Below are 14,757 nucleotides of genomic sequence, written 5' to 3'. Positions count from 1 at the left end.
AGGAACCTCCCTTCTAGCCAATGAGGAACCTCCCTTCTAGCCAATGAGGAACCTCCCTTCTAGCTAATGAGGAACCTCCCTTCTAGCCAATGAGTGACCTCCCTTCTAGCCAATGAGGAACCTTCCTTCTAGCTAATGAGGAACCTTCCTTCTAGCTACTGAGTCATTCTGACTGCAACATTCTAACAGTGTAATTACAACATTTCACATGTAACCGCAAAACATTGTGTTGTGTTTATGAAGGCCTTCGATAGCATTAGAATATTATTTATTTATGTATTTATTCCAAATAACACAATAGTATTTTCCTCTTGTTATTCTTCACCACTGTTGTGTTGACAACAACGGCTGTGCATGTGACTGTGTTTTTTTTGCGCAGAGGGAGGTAGCTCCTATCTCTTCTTCATGGTACCAGCCAGGCTTTTGCTTTCTTTGCAACCAACTTGTGAAGTGATATTGAAGAGAAGGAAATTGTCCATGGGGACATTTCGCACCTTGCCGACGTAAGGATTCCACAAGCCTCGTCGTCACATTCTCCGACGCTCGTTCACCTGCTGCCCGATGTGGATCTTTTCCCACATGTGGAAAGCCGTTTATCGTGAACAATTGCGCACCCCTCACTGTGTGTGTGTGTGTGTGTGTGTTAGGGCCCAGTGAGTCAGTTACATAACAAGGAGAGGCCGTAAAAACAGAGGAGAGGAAGATGAGGGGAAGAGTGGAGGGGAGGGGAGGAGGGGAGGGGAGGGGGAGGTGGAGGGGAGGTGGAGCGGAGGAGGGGAGGAGGAGGGGAGGGGAGGAGGGGAGGGGAGGAGGGAGGAGGAGGGGAGGTGGAGGTGAGGAGGGGGAGGTGAAGGTGAGGAGGGGAGGGGAGCTTAGAGTAGAGAGTAGCCTGATAAAGGCTGCTTGGATTCTGTGGACAGATACCTTACTGTGTAGCCTATTCCCAGTAGGTCAGAGTAGCCTGATAAAGGCTGCTTGGATTCTGTGGACAGATACCTTACTGTGTAGCCTATTCCCAGTAGGTCAGAGTAGCCTGATAAAGGCTGCTTGGATTCTGTGGACAGATACCTCACTGTGTAGCCTATTCCCAGTAGGTCAGAGTAGCCTGATAAAGGCTGCTTGGATTCTGTGGACAGATACCTCACTGTGTAGCCTATTGCCAGTAGGTCAGAGTAGCCTGATAAAGGCTGCTTGGATTCTGTGGACAGATACCTCACTGTGTAGCCTATTGCCAGTAGGTCAGAGTAGCCTGATAAAGGCTGCTTGGATTCTGTGGACAGATACCTCAATGTGTAGCCTATTTCCAGTAGGTCAGAGTAGCCTGATAAAGGCTGCTTGGATTCTGTGGACAGATACCTCACTGTGTAGCCTATTCCCAGTAGGTCAGAGTAGCCTGATAAAGGCTGCTTGGATTCTGTGGACAGATACCTCACTGTGTAGCCTATTCCCAGTAGGTCAGAGTAGCCTGATAAAGGCTGCTTGGATTCTGTGGACAGATACCTCACTGTGTAGCCTATTCCCAGTAGGTCAGAGTAGCCTGATAAAGGCTGCTTGGATTCTGTGGACAGATACCTCAATGTGTAGCCTATTTCCAGTAGGTCAGAGTAGCCTGATAAAGGCTGCTTGGATTCTGTGGACAGATACCTCACTGTGTAGCCTATTCCCAGTAGGTCAGAGTAGCCTGATAAAGGCTGCTTGGATTCTGTGGACAGATACCTCACTGTGTAGCCTATTCCCAGTAGGTCAGAGTAGCCTGATAAAGGCTGCTTGGATTCTGTGGACAGATACCTCACTGTGTAGCCTATTGCCAGTAGGTCAGAGTAGCCTGATAAAGGCTGCTTGGATTCTGTGGACAGATACCTCACTGTGTAGCCTATTGCCAGTAGGTCAGAGTAGCCTGATAAAGGCTGCTTGGATTCTGTGGACAGATACCTCACTGTGTAGCCTATTCCCAGTAGGTCAGAGTAGCCTGATAAAGGCTGCTTGGATTCTGTGGACAGATATAGGACACATACCATTTTGAGATTATAATGTAATAATATGTTCTACATTCACAATTGGTGATTTACGTAATTGTGCATCGTTTGATACTCCTCATTGATCAACTCACCCATTCTCCCTCTTCCTACACGACCATACTTTACTTAAGTGTATTTCATCTGTTGCTATATAGGGTCGGCAGGGTAGCCTAGTGGTTAGAGTTGAGGGGTGGCAGGGTAGCCTAGTGGTTAGAGTGGAAGGGCGGCAGGTAGCCTAGTGGTTAGAGTGGAGGGGCGGCGGGTAGCCTAGTGGTTAGAGTTGAGGGGTGGCAGGTAGCCTAGTGGTTAGAGTGGAGGGTCGGCAGGTAGCCTAGTGGTTAGAGTGGAGGGGCGGCAGGTAGCCTAGTGGTTAGAGTGGAGGGGTGGCAGGGTAGCCTAGTGGTTAGAGTGGAGGGGCGGCAGGTAGCCTAGTGGTTAGAGTGGAGGGGCGGCAGGTAGCCTAGTGGTTAGAGTGGAGGGGCGGCAGGTAGCCTAGTGGTTAGAGTGGAGGGGCGGCAGGTAGCCTAGTGGTTAGAGTGGAGGGGCGGCAGGGTAGCCTAGTGGTTAGAGTGGAGGGGTGGCAGGGTAGCCTAGTGGTTAGAGTGGAGGGGCGGCAGGTAGCCTAGTGGTTAGAGTGGAGGGGCGGCAGGTAGCCTAGTGGTTAGAGTGGAGGTAGTCTAGTGGTTAGAGTGGAGGGGCGGCAGGTAGCCTAGTGGTTAGAGTGGAGGTAGTCTAGTGGTTAGAGTGGAGGGGCGGCAGGTAGCCTAGTGGTTAGAGTGGAGGGTCGGCAGGTAGCCTAGTGGTTAGAGTGGAGGGGCGGCAGGGTAGCCTAGTGGTTAGAGTGGAGGGGTGGCAGGGTAGCCTAGTGGTTAGAGTGGAGGGGCGGCAGGTAGCCTAGTGGTTAGAGTGGAGGTAGTCTAGTGGTTAGAGTGGAGGGGTGGCAGGGTAGCCTAGTGGTTAGAGTGGAGGGGTGGCAGGGTAGCCTAGTGGTTAGAGCGGAGGGGCGGCAGGGTAGCCTAGTGGTTAGAGTGGAGGGGTGGCAGGGTAGCCTAGTGGTTAGAGTGGAGGGGCGGCAGGGTAGCCTAGTGGTTAGAACGTTGGACTAGTAACCGTAAAGGTTACAAGATTGAATCCCCGAACTGACAAAGTAAAAATCTATCGTTTGGACCCTGAACAAGACAGTTAACCCACTGTTTCCTAGGCTGTCTTCGAAAATAGGAATTTGTTCTTAACTGACTTGCCTAGTTAAATAAAGGTACTAAATATGTGTGAAATTAGTTTTAGGCTTCAGTCAAGTCATCCCTGCGCCCAGGCTTTAGTCAGAGTCAGTCAATGCCCAGAGAGAGCAGGTTAAAGGTGGACACGGGAGTGAAAATTAATTCCTGTCTCGTCTTGTACTTGTCCTGATCCCGTAACAGTTCTATAGCTCTCTTCCCGAGAAAAATCTCTCCCGTTCCGTCCAATGTTCATTTTTTGAGCACAGAAATATTTCGGATTTTGTGTTTGTTTTTTTGGGTGAGTATTGAAAATTATTTCAGTAATGGAATATGCGACTGCGTGCGGTATGTGGTTGTCTTACCTATTTTAGTTAAATACTCTGACTGTAGTCCTAAATCTCTCTGGATGAGAGTGTATTCTATATGACCTATATGACCTGTAAATGGATTAAGACTGGAGGATGAGAACAGAGACCCCAGCAGCACGGTCTACTCAGCACAGCATAAATCTGTAGCCTACAGCTGAACACAGTATTAATCTGTAGCTTTCAGCTGAACACAGTATAAATCTGTAGCTTTCAGCTGAACACAGTATAAATCTGTAGCTTTCAGCTGAACACAGTATAAATCTGTAGCTTTCAGCTGAACACAGTATTAATCTGTAGCTTTCAGCTGAACACAGTATTAATCTGTAGCCTACATCTGAACACAGTATAAATCTGTAGCTTTCAGCTGAACACATACGAACAACACATGAACATTTACAACAACAAGAAACCCTGAGTGGCAGTACTGCATAAATAAATGTAAATGTAAAATAAATCAATCTATTATTATTCCATTCTTGGCCTCAGATGGCTCGGATTTAGTTAAATACGTGAACAATTGGGTTGGTGGCCTACAGTATTTGATTAAATGCAGCATTTAGGTTTTACAAGCCAACACTCCTTTCTTGTCAAAGACAACTCCATCCAATTGAGCAAAAACATCTCTCTTTCCTTAGCTCTAATGTTAATGTGAGTGACAGGTCCTTGGCTGGAACAAGACGTTGCAAATGCTTTTGAAGGCTTCATCACTTAGCCTGGTGACAGGTTGGCATCTGACTCTGAAGTAGCCTGGTGACAGGTTGGCATCTGACTCTGAGGTAGCCTGGTGATAAAGGTTGGCATCTGACTCTGAGGTAGCCTGGTGATATAGGTTGGCATCTGGCTCTGAGGTAGCCTGGTGATATAGGTTGGCATCTGACTCTGAGGTAGCCTGGTGACATAGGTTGGCATCTGGCTCTGAGGTTACAGGGTTACTCAGGTACTGAACCCATTACAGGGCTACTCAGGTACTGAACCCATTACAGGGTTACTCAGGTACTGAACCCATTACAGGGCTACTCAGGTACTGAACCCATTATAGAGTTACTCAGGTACTGAACCCATTACAGAGTTAATCAGGTACTGAACCCATTACAGGGCTACTCAGGTACTGAACCCATTACAGGGTTACTCAGGTACTGAACCCATTACAGGGTTACTCAGGTACTGAACCCATTATAGAGTTACTCAGGTAATGAACCCATTACAGGGTTACTCAGGTACTGAACCCATTACAGGGCTACTCAGGTACTGAACCCATTACAGGGCTACTCAGGTACTGAACCCATTACAGGGATACTCAGGTACTGAACCCATTACAGGGCTACTCAGGTACTGAACCCATTACAGGGCTACTTAGGTACTGAACCCATTACAGGGATACTCAGGTACTGAACCCATTACAGGGTTACTCAGGTACTGAACCCATTACAGGGCTACTCAGGTACTGAACCCATTACAGGGATACTCAGGTACTGAACCCATTACAGGGCTACTTAGGTACTGAACCCATTACAGGGATACTCAGGTACTGAACCCATTACAGGGTTACTCAGGTACTGAACCCATTACAGGGCTACTCAGGTACTGAACCCATTACAGGGTTACTCAGGTACTGAACCCATTACAGGGCTACTCAGGTACTGAACCCATTACAGGGTTACTCAGGTACTGAACCCATTACAGGGCTACTCAGGTACTGAACCCATTACAGGGCTACTCAGGTACTGAACCCATTACAGGGCTACTCAGGTACTGAACCCATTACAGGGTTACTACTCAGGTACTGAACCCATTACAGGGTTACTCAGGTACTGAACCCATTACAGGGCTACTCAGGTACTGAACCCATTACAGGGTTACTCAGGTACTGAACCCATTACAGGGCTACTCAGGTACTGAACCCATTACAGGGCTACTCAGGTACTGAACCCATTACAGGGCTACTCAGGTACTGAACCCATTACAGGGCTACTCAGGTACTGAACCCATTACAGGGATTCTCAGGTACTGAACCCATTACAGGGTTACTCAGGTACTGAACCCATTACAGGGCTACTCAGGTACTGAACCCATTACAGGGCTACTCAGGTACTGAACCCATTACAGGCATTCTCAGGTACTGAACCCATTACAGGCATTCTCAGGTACTGAACCCATTACAGGGTTACTCAGGTACTGAACCCATTACAGGGATACTCAGGTACTGAACCCATTACATCACACACATTAAATGAAGAGTCCTCCAGCGATAGAAAAAAGCCATTTTTGGCCAATAGATAGATACTCCATTTAGTTCCTGGCTCTCAGCGGACAAGTGTGTGCATGTGTGTGCATGTGTGTGCGTGTGTGTGTGTGTGTGTGTGTGTGTGTGTGTGTGTGTGTGTGTGTGTGTGTGTGTGTGTGTGTGTGCGTGCGTGTGCTGTGTTTTTGTGTGTGTGTGTGTGTGTTTTTGTGTGTGCGTGTGCGTGTGTGTGTGTAGACCGCATCCTGGTGAATGGTGCCGGAGGGAGGAGCAGAGTGGGGCTGATAGGATACGAGAACACAGAGCGCACTGACCTACACGGCCTGCCTGCCTGTCTGATTCACTGCCTGTCTGTCTGTCTGTCTACCTGCTTGTCTGTCTGTCTTCCTGCCTGTTTGTCTACCTGCTTTACTAAATGCCTGGCCTCCTAAACCAGTTGATACAGATACTACCCTGGGTGGATAAGGGAATGGGGGGAGCTGAGCAAATGTCAAATTGGCTTTTTACCAAATTACCGTACAACAGAACATGAATTCACCCTGCACACCCTAATTGACAACCAAATAAACCAAAACAAAGGCAAAGTCTTCTCATGCTTTGTTGATTTCAAAAAAGCCTTCGACATTGGCATGAGGGTCTGGTATACAATTTGATGGAAAGTGGTGTTGGGGGTAAAACATACGACATTATAAAATCCATGTACATACACAACAAGTGTGCGGTTAAAATTGGCAAAAAAACATACACATTTCTTCACACAAGGTCGTGGGGTGAGACATAAAATTCAACATAGCAATTAGGATCTGGCTAAAAATACTTGAATCAGTCATAGAGCCCATTTCTCTTTATGGTTGTGAGGTCTGGGGTCCGCTCACCAACAAAGAATTCCCAAAATGGGACAAACACCAAATTGAGACTCTGCATGCAGATTTCTGCTACAATATCCTCCGTGTACAACGTAGAACCCCAAATAATGCATGCAGAGCAGAATTAGGCCGATACCCACTAATTATCCAAATCCAGAAAAGAGCTGTTAAATTCTACAACCACCTAAAGGAATGATTCCTAAACCTTCCATAACAAAGCCATCACCTACAAAGAGATGAACCTGGAGAAGAGTCCCCTAAGCAAGCTGGTCCTGGGGCTCTGTTCACAAACGCAAACAGACCCCACAGAGACCCAGGACAGCAACACAATTAGACCCAACCAAATCATGAGAAAACAAAAAGATAATTACTTGAAACACATTGCAAAGAATTAACAAAAAAACAGAGCAAACTAGAATGCTATTCGGCCCTAAACAGAGAGTACAAAGTGGCAGAATACCTGACCACTGTGACTGACACAAAATTAAGGAAATGACTATGTACAGACTCAGTGAGCATAGCCTTACTATTAAGAATGGTCGCCGTAGGCAGACCTGACTCTCAAGAGAATACAGACTATGTGCTCACTGCCCACAAAATGAGGTGGAAACTGAGCTGCACAACCTCGTACCAAATGTATGACCATATTAGAGACACATAGAGAGAGGGAAAGAGAGCAGAGAGGGAAAGAGAGAGCAGAGAGGGAAAGAGAGAGTGGAGAGGGAAAGAGAGAGCAGAGAGGGAAAGAGAGAGCAGAGAGGGAAAGAGAGAGCAGAGAGGGAAAGAGAGAGCAGAGAGGGAAAGAGAGAGCAGAGAGGGAAAGAGAGAGCGGAGAGGGAAAGAGAGAGCGGAGAGGGAAAGAGAGAGCAGAGAGGGAAAGAGAGAGCAGAGAGGGAAAGAGAGAGCGGAGAGGGAAAGAGAGAGCAGAGAGGGAAAGAGAGAGCAGAGAGGGAAAGAGAGAGCAGAGAGGGAAAGAGAGAGCAGAGAGGGAAAGAGAGAGGAGAGAGGGAAAGAGAGAGCAGAGAGGGAAAGAGAGAGCAGAGAGGGAAAGAGAGAGGAGAGAGGGAAAGAGAGAGCAGAGAGGGAAAGAGAGAGCAGAGAGGGAAAGAGAGAGGAGAGGGAAGAGAGAGCAGAGTCAGAAATGAGAGTGGAGAGAGGGAAAGAGAGCAGAGTGAAAGAGAGCAGAGGGAAAGAGAAAGGCTCTGAATCCCACCATCTGGAACCATCTGCAGATTGATTCATTTAATCTCTTTAATGAGTGACATTTAGGCAGCGGAGCACACTGTCATCCCCTAAATGCAGCAGGGCCACTGTCATCCCCTAAATGCAGCAGGGCCACTGTCATCCCCTAAATGCAGCTGGGCCACTGTCATCCCCTAAATGCAGCAGGGCCACTGTCATCCCCTAAATGCAGCAGGGCCACTGTCATCCCCTAAATGCAGCGGGGCCACTGTCATCCCCTAAATGCAGCGGGGCCACTGTCATCCCCTAAATGCAGCAGGGTCACTGTCATCCCCTAAATGCAGCAGGGCCACTGTCATCCCCTAAATGCAGCAGGGCCACTGTCATCCCCTAAATGCAGCAGGGGCCACTGTCATCCCCTAAATGCAGCGGGGCCACTGTCATCCCCCACTAATCCCCAAATGCAGCAGGGCCACTGTCATCCCCTAAATGCAGCAGGGCCACTGTCATCCCCTAAATGCAGCAGGGCCACTGTCATCCCCTAAATGCAGCAGGGCCACTGTCATCCCCTAAATGGGGCCACTGTCATCCCCTAAATGCAGCGGGGCCACTGTCATCCCCTAAATGCAGCAGGGCCACTGTCATCCCCTAAATGCAGCGGGGCCACTGTCATCCCCTAAATGCAGCAGGGCCACTGTCATCCCCTAAATGCAGCGGGGCCACTGTCATCCCCTAAATGCAGCGGGGCCACTGTCATCCCCTAAATGCAGCGGGGCCACTGTCATCCCCTAAATGCAGCAGGGCCACTGTCATCCCCTAAATGCAGCCAGGGCCACTGTCATCCCCTAAATGCAGCAGGGCCACTGTCATCCCCTAAATGCAGCGGGGCCACTGTCATCCCCTAAATGCAGCAGGGCCACTGTCATCCCCTAAATGCAGCAGGGCCACTGTCATCCCCTAAATGCAGCGGGGCCACTGTCATCCCCTAAATGCAGCAGGGCCACTGTCATCCCCTAAATGCAGCGGGGCCACTGTCATCCCCTAAATGCAGCAGGGCCACTGTCATCCCCTAAATGCAGCGGGGCCACTGTCATCCCCTAAATGCAGCGGGGCCACTGTCATCCCCTAAATGCAGCGGGGCCACTGTCATCCCCTAAATGCAGCAGGGCCACTGTCATCCCCTAAATGCAGCGGGGCCACTGTCATCCCCTAAATGCAGCAGGGCCACTGTCATCCCTAAATGCATCATCCCCTAAATGCAGCGGGGCCACTGTCATCCCCTAAATGCAGCGGGGCCACTGTCATCCCCTAAATGCAGCAGGGCCACTGTCATCCCCTAAATGCAGCGGGGCCACTGTCATCCCCTAAATGCAGCACTGTCATCCCCTAAATGCAGCAGGGCCACTGTCATCCCCTAAATGCAGCAGGGCCACTGTCATCCCCTAAATGCAGCAGGGCCACTGTCATCCCCTAAATGCAGCAGGGCCACTGTCATCCCCTAAATGCAGCAGGGCCACTGTCATCCCCTAATTGCCAGGGACTAGGAGGCTCACACCTTAATATCTTCTATCCAGACCTGGATTGGTCTAGATTGGGTGGGGACAGAGAATAAACATCGGCACAGCCCTTTTCCTTGTCTCTTTCTGGCTGTGTGTGTGTGTGTGTGTGTGTGCATGTTATTAGGCAAGTATAATGACTGTTTTGTGAGTTATGTAAACAATGTTGTTCCATCGCTTGCCACAGGGTGTTGAACGGTGGGCTATTATTACATTGTTATTAATTGTTATTAATGTGTTGTTAAAGAGATACTTCAGGAGTCAGATGAACCATCTCTGCATCCAGTATGAAGGAAGTTATACGTCCGTTTCGCAAGCCAATCGCTAACTAGCATTAGTGCAAATGACTGGAAGTCTTTCGGTATCTGCTAGCACGCTAGTCATTATGCTAACGCTAGTTAGCAACTTCCCTTCAAACTGCACACAGAGACATACAAATGGTATTCGTGAGTTCATTTGGCTAAGAAGAAGATCCCTTTAGCCGGCTGCGTTGTGTGGTTTTGGATATTGTTTGGTTTGAGCCTACAATGGACTAATGCAGCTGTCCGCTATTGTTATAGTTTACTCAAGTAAGACTGATTTTATACTGCGGTATGCACACTTGATTACACGACACAATATCTCTTTAATAATTTCAGTAAAAGTATGTAAAAGGCTCTCTCCTGTGGACATAACTTCTAGATCCGGGCAACACACATTTTCCCATGTGAATAAGCGGGTGTACAGTGTGTGTGTGTGTGTGTGTGTGTGTGTGTGTGTGTGTGTGTGTGTGTGTGTGTGTGTGTGTGTTGGCAGTTGTTCTACCATCAACACACTACTATATTTCCTTTCTTTGACAAGGCAAATAAAATAAAAACTTCCCACCCGGTCGCAACACATACAGGGAACTATGTGTAATGTGTGTAAGTGTGAATATTTCTCTCCCCTTTCAAACCATTTAGCTCCCAGATATTAGAGACAGGGTTAGTAGCCCTGATTTGGGAAGAAAATAAAGAGAGAAAAAGAGGGAGAGAGAGAGAGGGAGAGAGGGAGGGAGAGAGGGAGAAAGGGAGGGAGAGAGGGAGGGAGAGAGGGAGAAAGGGAGGGAGAGGGAGGGAGAGAGGAGGGAGAGGAGAAAGGGAGGGAGAGAGGGAGAAATGGAGGGAGAGAGGGAGAGAGGGAGAGAGGGAGAAAGGGAGGGAGAGAGGGAGAGAGGGAGGGAGAGAGGGAGAAAGGGAGGGAGAGAGGGAGAAAGGGAGGGAGAGAGACAGAGAGACCCACAAAATGAGGTGGAAACTGAGCTGCATTTCCTAACCTCCTGTCCAATGTATGACCATATTAGAGCCACATATTTCCCTCAGATTACACAGATCCACAAAGAATTTGAAAACAAACCCAATGTTGATAAACTCCCATATCTACTGGGTGAAATACCACAGTGTGCCATCACAGCAGCAAGATGTGTGACCTGTTGCCGCAAGAAAAGGTCAACCAGTGAAAAGCAAGCACCATTTTAAATACAACCCATATTTATGTTTACTGTTCATTTGTATTGTTTATTTCACTTTGTTTGTTATCTATTTCACTTGCTTTGACAATGTTAACATATGTTTCCCATGCCAATAAAGCCCCTTGAATTTAATTGAGAGAGAGAGAGAGAGAGAGAGAGAGAGAGAGAGACAGGGAGAGAGAGAGAGAGAGAGAGAGCAACAGAGAGAGAGAGAGCAACAGAGAGCAACAGAGAGATAGAGGGAGAGAAGAGAGAGAGAGAGAGAGAGAGAGAGAGAGAGAGAGAGAGAGAGAGAGAGAGAGAGAGAGAGCAACAGAGAGATAGAGGGAGACAGGGAGAGAGAGAGACAGAGAGAGAGAGAGAGAGAGAGAGAGAGAGAGCAACAGCGAGATAGAGGGAGACAGAGAGAGAGAGAGAGAGAGAGAGAGAGAGACAGAGAGATAAGCAACATGTAGGTCTGTACATGATGTTAGCCCAACACAATAATCATGAAAGGGGAGGACGCAGTCACTCAGTCAGGCAGAGCCAGTCAGCCAGAGCCAGTCAGCCAGAGCCAGTCACTCAGTCAGCCAGAGCCATCACTCAGTCAGCCAGAGCCAGTCACTCAGTCAGCCAGAGCCAGTCACTCAGTCAGCCAGAGCCAGTCATTCAGAGCCAGTCATTCAGAGCCAGTCAGCCAGAGCCAGTCACTCAGTGAGCCAGAGCCAGTCATCCAGAGCCAGTCATTCAGCCAGAGCCAGAGCCAGTCACTCAGTCAGCCAGAGCCAGTCATTCAGTCAGCCAGAGCCAGTCACTCAGTCAGCCAGAGCCAGTCAGCCAGAGCCAGTGAGCCAGCCAGAGCCAGTCAGCCAGAGCCAGTGAGCCAGAGCCAGTCAGCCAGAGCCAGTGAGAGGTAGAATACGTGTTTTTCTTCCATCTTGTTGGGTTCTTACCCTGCAGTGTGGAGCGCTAAACTTGTAGAAATAGAATGACTAGAACAGGTGGTATTTCTATGGCAGCTATACAACAAGTGCAGGCAGCAGCAAACCTCTTTATACAGAGCAACAATGGAATGGGACAATTCAGCGCCCCAGGCCAGTAGCTAATCTATGACCAGGCAGCTTCCATGTTTTGAAACCCTATACTCACTGGCTTGTGCAGTATAATAAATAGAGAGATATAATGGTGTGTGGTTATACACATTGTTTATAGGGATCATTTGAAAGGGGAAATGAAAAAATACCTGACATGCATGTGTGCATTGTCATCAGGGACAGTCATCTTGAGATTTCAAAATAACCCTTCTTCGATGCCATTTAAAAAAAAAATGTTTGTATTTTCTTTAACTAGACAAGTCAGTTAATAACAAATTCATATTTACAATGACTGCCTACCCAGGTCATACCCGGACGACGCTGCCAGCATCATGACTATCATCAATGATCAATGTAGAGGTTTGAAACCACTCTACTATCATACTGTACTCCAGCTAATATCTATTGGAAAGGTGGACTCCCACATGGTTCCATTATGTGATTAATGTTAACTGTCAGTAAACTCCTGCCCTAGAGCCAAGGTGCATCCAACTGAGACAGCTCGAGACGTTCCCATCTGGTGACCCTGCACGGCGTGGGAGACAAACCTCCGTTATGACGGGACCCCTGGGTAGCGAGCGTTCCCTGCTGTCACTTCGAGTGGGAAAGATGTCAGCTTGAAGACTGACTGAGTTGACTGACATACATCCACTTTTTGACTTTCAACTCTCTCCAATGTCGGCAGTCTGCTCTCTCTCTCGCCACAGAGATGCAAGCTAACTGGTAAATGCAGTTTGTCAACGGTGTTTATAATACCAGAGATTAAATGTAAATGCATCTTGCAAGATACATGTTAGCATCATACATGCAATGAACATTCCACATGAATGTAGCCTATCGTTAGTTTATTCAACAGTGTGGAAGTAGGCTATACATTATGTTTAATATAATGCACCCCTGACAACAGGCTATGTATATATATCTTGAAAAATGCTGCAATGCATTGGCTAAAACAACATCGATAGTTAAAAGTTCAACAGGCTTTATACTCCCAAACCGAATGACTTCCACTAATCTTAGTTGATAAACAGTCTTGGACGATGTTCGACAGAACACAATGGAATACATTTATGAAAACGAACGTACAAAGATTTCCTCTACCCAATACTGACAATCCATTGAATAGATAGTCTTTCACGTATTAAAAACATTGAATAAATATTGTGTTGTGTAATCAAGTGTGCATACCCACGGTATAAAATCAATCTTACTTGAGTAAACTATAACAATAGCGGACAGCTGCATTAGTCCATTGTAGGCTCAACCCAAACAATATCCAAAACAGAATATCGTACTCAACAGTCAGGGCACACAACACAGTCAGTTAATAACACATGAATAACAATGTAATAATTGTATTCATGATTTCAACGTTATAGCCAACCATTCAACAGAAACTCCGTGGCAAACTTAGAAGCGAGGTAACAACATTTTTACATAACAGATTTTCCCATCATTTGTTTTCTCCATCACGTTTTTCCCATAATCGATTTATAACACATTCGGAGTTGGTTCAAATTGAATAAGGCTCGTAGGCTAACAACTAAAGACTAACGCGACTTGCCTGGTAGGTAACATTGACTATTCTTACCTCAAAACTGCAGGTTTGTCCAGAACCTCAGCGCTAGCTCTATGGTGTTCTCTCCACAAAATATGTCAGAATATAGATTTAAATCAGTGCAGGAAAAACAATATAAAGATTGAAAGAAACAGCCAGATTGGAGATGTGTGCCCGAGGAAAGAACCTTTAGACTTCAGTCTTCAGCTAATAAATTAGCCGCGGATAACTATAGGACCAATTTAGTCACGCAGCCTTGTAGCGGAGTAAAAGAGATCCGTAGACAAACAGTTTTGTTCGGAACTCCCAGACCATACCGCACGTTGTAAAGCACCGATCCGTCCAGGCGGTGGTTCAGCCCCCAGGGGCGGGCACTCAGCCTAGTTGGCCACGCCTCCTCCTAACTCATTTACTCTTTTGAATTAGATGGTGAACACGCTGATCAATATAATAATAACATTGCACAGATGAAAGTACCGTAAGAACGTATATTGAATTAATTAAATGCAGTTTAATTATCAACAAAAAAAATGCCAAAGAAAACGCACCTCCCCCATAAACACAAGAAGAAAAAAAATCTTTACTGGGTGGAGAGAGCACGAGGCTGGGGGGACAAGTGTTTTTTTTGGAGCCCCTCGTGTCACTGAATCTACTACAGATGGGAGAGCAAGATAAGTGGGTCTTGAGACTTGTCTCAGAAGGTCGTGACACTGACATTCCCTGTGGCATGTATCTGTGATAGATACCCCCAAACCCCTTGTTTTATAGTGTGTATGTATTATTCTCTACTAGCCCAAACCAAACAAGAATATTTGAATACAGACTGAAATTGTCAGGGTTTTGAGTTAAATTAGGAGAGAGAGAGAGTGTGTGTGTGTCTGTGTGTCTGTGTGTGTGTGTGTGTGTGTGTGTTTGTTTTCCTGCGTTCTGTATGTGTGTTTGTGCATATGTGTGTGTGTGTCTGTGCATGTGTGTATACAGATGTAGTATCTTAATTTGATCACTCTTTTATTGATGAGAATGTTCATGCAAAGCAGGAAATGCAAACTTGTAGTCTATTCAAGGTTTAAAAAGGCGTGTAAAGTTTGTCATTTCCACTTGAACATTTCAGACGTGATTTGCCCTATCGTAAAATGTATCAACCCCTACAAAAACTGTCCATTAATTATAATCCACATGATAATTCAC

The 14,757-nt window shown here is 47.0% G+C and overlaps 1 protein-coding gene across 1 annotated transcript in view; it reads right to left on the bottom strand.

Annotated features, from left to right (window-relative positions):
• LOC135573323 (tetraspanin-18B-like) overlaps positions 1–13,882 on the bottom strand; it is a 171,982-nt gene extending 158,100 nt beyond the window's left edge. The window contains exon 1 of the mRNA XM_065022277.1: positions 13,603–13,882. The gene's annotated coding sequence lies outside the window, so the exon portion shown is untranslated. The remainder of the gene's footprint in view (positions 1–13,602) is intronic.
• Positions 13,883–14,757: the final 875 nt, after the last annotated feature.

This window comes from Oncorhynchus nerka, linkage group LG9a (genome assembly GCF_034236695.1).
Source record: "Oncorhynchus nerka isolate Pitt River linkage group LG9a, Oner_Uvic_2.0, whole genome shotgun sequence".
In the NCBI taxonomy this organism is placed as follows: domain Eukaryota; kingdom Metazoa; phylum Chordata; class Actinopteri; order Salmoniformes; family Salmonidae; genus Oncorhynchus; species Oncorhynchus nerka.
This window is presented reverse-complemented; position numbering and strand designations above follow the sequence as displayed.